This window comes from Perna viridis, chromosome 5, assembly GCF_037379345.1.
Source record: "Perna viridis isolate PV_CMFRI_1.1 ecotype Kerala chromosome 5, ASM3737934v1, whole genome shotgun sequence".
Taxonomy (NCBI): Eukaryota; Metazoa; Mollusca; class Bivalvia; order Mytilida; family Mytilidae; genus Perna; species Perna viridis.
Window position 1 is genome coordinate 5,884,680 of NC_142449.1, and position 6,000 is coordinate 5,890,679.

General features: G+C 29.7%; 1 protein-coding gene across 4 annotated transcripts in view; it reads right to left on the reverse strand.

Moving 5' to 3' along the window:
* The window catches only part of LOC148615734 (sex peptide receptor-like), a 53,692-nt gene extending 48,156 nt beyond the window's left edge, over positions 1–5,536 (reverse strand). For 3 of the 4 annotated variants that reach the window (XM_088582271.1, XM_088582268.1, XM_088582269.1), the window contains exon 1: positions 5,241–5,536. The gene's annotated coding sequence lies outside the window, so the exon portion shown is untranslated. Of the gene's footprint in view, positions 1–5,067; positions 5,159–5,240 lie in introns of those variants that run through there. The other variant, XM_088582270.1, reaches the window with a different exon arrangement.
* Positions 5,537–6,000: the final 464 nt, after the last annotated feature.

Sequence of the window (6,000 nt, forward strand, 5' to 3'; positions counted from 1 at the left end):
CGAGCTCTACTAGTCTCTCAAAAACGAGTCCCCTAGTCTAACATAACTGAAAATGATACGGATAAATTTCAACATCTGCTTCGTTTTTGGTTGGGAAAGTTTAATTAATTGGCGTATCATTTTAATTAAACGTATTACAACATCTGGCGTTAGAATTTGGGCAGAACATGTCGGTATAAACGCACTAAGTCTGATATAATTGGTAAAACTCAACCTTATTATATAGCGAAAATCACGGTTCAGTGAACTGACTTAATAAACGGTGGTATAAAGACAAACGAAATGAAATTTCTTTGCGCCGATCTAGAAATATAAACCATGCTTAATGCGATTTATTTTGAATGCATGTGAATAAAATTGAACATGCGCTGTGTGGTTGCATGCTACATTAAATGTTAGACTAATAAAATCTTTTGATAAACGGGATAAGTTCTATAATCAAGAAGATATAAGATATTTATATCTACTTGTCAGCTTGACTATTTTTTTTTTAATTTAGAAAAGTTTTGTCCCAAATGAAAACCCGAAACTCGATGCTGTCATCTTCAATTCAGTTATACATGTACATGAAAGAAGTTGAAAAGTTTTTAGTCTTTTTTTTTCACTACTTCTTGGTTATATCGTTCATCATGAAGGCATTAGGAGATGAATTCATTATTTTAGGAGAAAAAGATGTTTTTTTTTAAGAAAATCTTTATTAATAAGCAAGGACTGGATTCTGTACAAAGTATGTAAAATAAAGATTCTCAAAAGTAATGATGTCACAATACGATGCTCCAACATGATGTCATACCTCAAAACTAATCGTACAATTAATCTTTTTGCGAAGAGTTGTAAATCAACCAATTAAACCCAATAAAATCAGCTCCAATCGATGGGATCTAACAATCAGCTCCAATCGATGGGATCTAACAATCAGTTCCAATCGATGGGATCTAACAATCATTACAATCGATGAGATCTAACAATCACTAGTGATTTAGGCTGTGGCCTTTAAAAACAATGAATTCTGGTATTAAGTGTTAGATGTATACTCATGCTTTTTAAGAGGACAAGTTTTAATACTAACACATCAATACGTTGTCCTCAATAGTTAGCAAAATAACTCATACTTGTCTGAATTTTAATAACGTTCTCTTTTTCATTTTAATAGTTAAGCGCAGCACTATATATAATTACATTTAATCATTTAATCCGTTGCTGCAGTCAGTACAAAGGACAAGAAAAAGAAGAAGGTCAATGAGTATTAAAAAAAACACTTATCTAAGAATTAAAAATACACATACATTATAAATTAAACCCCTGCAGATATATGATAAACACTAACATATTCAAATAATATTACATAGTAGCTAAAGTTATATTCAACATTGCTCCAGAAAAATATACAATTTTAACTAATGTTCCAATTGGCAATACAACTATAGCCAAATTTGTTTGGTCCTTTTACTGAGCAATGGTTTTATATCATCAACAAATTGACTACAGTAATCCATTGTGTCATTTTGTACTATACGACCCTTTAAACGATTAGTGTATTAGTTTCATTTTTCAAGCATTCTCAGTTAAAAGAAAGGATCGCCCCACAGAAAGTGTTCCAGGCAGTGTCTATATTTTACTACTTCTTACTTATCCTTTACAAGATAAATGCTCTAAATATAGACTTCTACTGCAAACTCTGGAGATTACCCCGTATTTTGCAAATGGATATTCCTATAACGTGTCACAGTATACTCAAAGACATTTTTTAAAAAAAGTTTTTATTGTTAACATCGTGCCTCCTTTGAATCATATTTAAAATACAGTTTCAGGAATTTCTTTGTTTTCTATTACAAACTAACAAGAGCAGTAAAACTTGGAAATATGTAAATGTGGTTTCATAAACGTCAAATTGATCTTAACATTAATTATTAGACCTTATGTATCATAAAATTTATAACTTTTAAGTTTAGTACGTCTGAAACGTATTTTTCGATAAAACGGAAACACTTATGAGAGTCGAACTTGTTTCAACTTTAATTGAATAATTTCTCCTCGTTCAAACATAAATGAGTCCCTTGACAAAAAACTATCATCCATGATTGTAATGTTTAATGTAAATTTAGTTAAATAGTTATTGAGATTAACGAGCAAAATAAAATAAGGTTATTCCAGAATACAGACTACGACTTAGGAAGTAATTATGTGTACCTTGGTTTACGATAAAATGAGAAAATAAATAGACAAACGTCTGATTTAGGCATCTAAATGCGCGAAATTACATCAGATTATGTATTGATATTAAATGTATATAGAAAGCTATTTATTAGGTGTCGTCTACAAAGAAATGTTGAAACAATTTGTACTCAACAAACGCAATCGTCTAAAGTGCACCTCTTTTCATAGTTACTTTATGTTCTTTGTTGTGTATGTCTGTTTTCCATGTCTGGTCTTTGTCCCTGGATTACATTCTTTTGATTACGCTATAACCTTGGTTTCCTTGATTACTCTTTCAATACGAAATACATGTTGATGGGTCTTTCTCGTCACCATAATGCAATAAGTTACAAAAACATTGTGTTACTTTTAGTTACCATATAGTTGTTCCTCATGTTAACGATATACCATCACATACATAAGTTTAAGAATATTATATAAAAAAATATTCCACAACATATAAGATATAACTATCAATCTGGGATTTTTATCTATTATGAGCATAGCCTTTGAAACTTCTCCCTGTACATCTAACATTTGAAGAGACAATACTAGTCGCAATGAAGATGTTATCGAGATTTATTTACTCATAATCATACGTTATATACAATATTGTGAAATAGAGATCAAACTCACAACATGATAAAAGCAATCATATATAAAACCCGTTTTCTAACATAGCAATTCAATCTACAACCCGTTTTCTGACATAGCAATTTTGTCGTCTAAAACATTGAACAGTAGAAACCTTGATCGTGATAGTACAACTCGCATCTCTTGTACATTTCATTTCGTGAAGGGGGCATTTGCCATAAAGAAAAATAATTTGTATCATTGCAGCAATGTCGCTGCCTTTGGTATTCAAGTATCTTATCGTTGCTTGAAGCATTTTGATATGGTAGCGAAATTTTCGTAAATTATCTATTCTTTTTTATATAAATTATTCTTAATTTGCTCATGTACTTATACATACTGGTATAAATATCAATTCACTTTCACTTGTAAATTAAAATTTATGAACCAAAAAGTAAAAAAGTGATATTGATTGCAAAGTTGAGAAGAGGTCGTCTGTGCGATTATGTATCTTCCGCTTTAATCCAATGAAGTCACAAAATTAAAACGCATATAAAATTCAAATGAGTTTGAATACATTACTCATTTATTATGTGAAGCTGATAATATGTGTTATAATATATTATTTATTTATAACTCACTCATATTCAATAATAGGCTAGTAACAAAGTCACCTATAACCTTGAACAGCTGCTACATGTATAGAGACACATATTGCACACATTGTTGTTGATGGTATTTAGATTTTGCGGACCTCATCATATCAATAATACGGATAATAAAGCCAATTTATATCTTTAGTTTCCGTCAAACAAGAATATTGTAAATTATAAATAGTTCGTTTTATACATTTAATGATACATTGTTTAATCAGATATTGCAATTGTGTCTTATGTTCAATATGTTTGTATTTCGCTCCAAATCCATGGTCGTCAACACTTAGATGCAGGCAAATAATTGCCAATAAAGTTTCATTTAAATCTGACACTTAAATGTGCAGGCCTTTTGAATAAGATAATGCATGCTACTTTTATTTATATTGTGTAAAACCTTTTAGGTTTTCCGGTTCTTTAATGTTGTTATAATTTCTGGATGTTATCAATTGACAATTTGTATTATGACTATTAAATTCTAAATTGCCAACAAACATTGCATATTTTTCACAAAGGACAGTATATACAAGAGCGCTTAATTCGAATAACTTACTTAACCGGTACGAAAGATTTAGCATTAAAAATACAATATGAAATACCTACTTAAAAACATTTTCTTCTGAATTTTCATAGACATTCAAAACGAGTCAGAATTTGAGTATAAAAAAGCTTTAAAAATCAGTTCCAGTATAAGTGTTTGTTATACCGAATGTTTCATTGATTTTAACACAAAGTTATCACCCTTGACACCTTACATTACTCTAATTTATTTTTAAGTAGCATACAACAATTTCTGAGTTTGTAATCGTTGTCATATAACGATGGATATTGATTAAATCAAACAGTCATCATTAATTTTCTGTCACGGAAATCACGCAAAAAGCTGTCAAAAACTTCTGTCTAGATAGATCACCACTCGATAGGGCCATTACACTAGGCAAAACAGAAGATACCTCATACATATATGGTATGTCACTATACACTTACGCTAATACGCGTGCATTTTTATTTCGATAAGATAATGTGTTTGCATTTTGATCATAAATAAAGGGAATTTTACATCTAAAGCCTTCTTTAAAGAAATTGTTCGCTTTCGTGTTTTTTAAATGATTGAAGTTGAGTATTGGCCATGATTTTCACAAGAGTTAATTTCATGTCAAACTACTGTACTAAATTCCATAAGTCACACCGTGTTCAAAGCGTAAATAGGTTTTTTGAAAGAGAATGTAACTAAACAAACGTTTATGAAATAGTTATGCCACAAAACAGTATCAATTTTTCATCATCAATATAATTGTAAAATTTATAACATTTATCAACAATGTCTAGGTTATCTAAGACTAAAAGCATTTATTTATATTGACACATGTATAACATTCAATTTAATTCCAGGTGAGTCCTTGAATATTTTCTCATTCAAAAAGTATCATCGAAACTTGTAAAGAATTTCTAAAAGTAACACAGCAACACAAAAAAAAATGCTCATTAATGAAAACAAATAACAATTTATTATTTCTTTTTATCATACAGAGCATTCCGATATTGATTAAGAATTTTGTGCGTAATATTCATACTGAAGTAAAAAAAAATATTTTAAAATATATTTTTAAATCATAATAAAAATTTGACCTATATTTATACCTACCTATTTATGTTCTTTTCAATATTACATCTTTAAATATAAAAGAAAAATCTCTGTATTTATGTCTCACGATGAGTTGTATGCACATTATCTCTAGTATCTAAAAACATATTTAAGATAACTTTTATAAGTTATGAAATAACGTTATTGCTTACGACAGCTGTTGAAAAACTTACCTGTACAAAACTAGGCTTTTTCTTCACTTTTCCTTTCTTTATATCATTTAAACAAGTAACTAAATGCTGATAACTCTAATCCAGGCACATTATAACATGTTAGCTAACATTGATCAGCCCGCAATGTGACTGTCTCTCTATACAATGCTATACTAGGAGCCCGTATCGATCATTTATTCTGATTCCCGTGTAAAGTTTCCATAACTAATAAACAGAAAGGCAGGATCTGTTTGAAGTCAGTGTGTATTATACGGCGTAGGTTGTCATTACTACGCGGTGGATAAGTATTACGCTTGTAATTAGTAGAGATTAGGTCCAGAACACAGCTTGTCTAATTTTAATCTTTAATCATGTAAATAGCTTGCATAAAATATACAGGCTTTCTTTATTTATTATCATATTGATTTGGGCATACATTAGAACTGAAACACTTTCTAACAAACAAAAGCAGAAGAAAATCTAGGATTTTTCATTAAAGTTTTATTCTACAACGATATAAGTTTAATCTTTTAACGAGTTTTTCTGACTGGTAATCGATTTTTTTTTATTTGAATTGTAAAGGTGAACTCAATCTGATGATGGATTTTCTCAAAGATGCGTCTATGGTTTAAGTTTGAGCTGATAATCTCACTCAAAGTGCATCACCTCATAAAGTCATGAAGTTTGTAGTATTGAATATTTCGTTTACTGATATTTTTTGTATTTAGATAGTTATATTAAGACATAAAAGTATGCAAAGGGAAAAACAACATTTTCATCA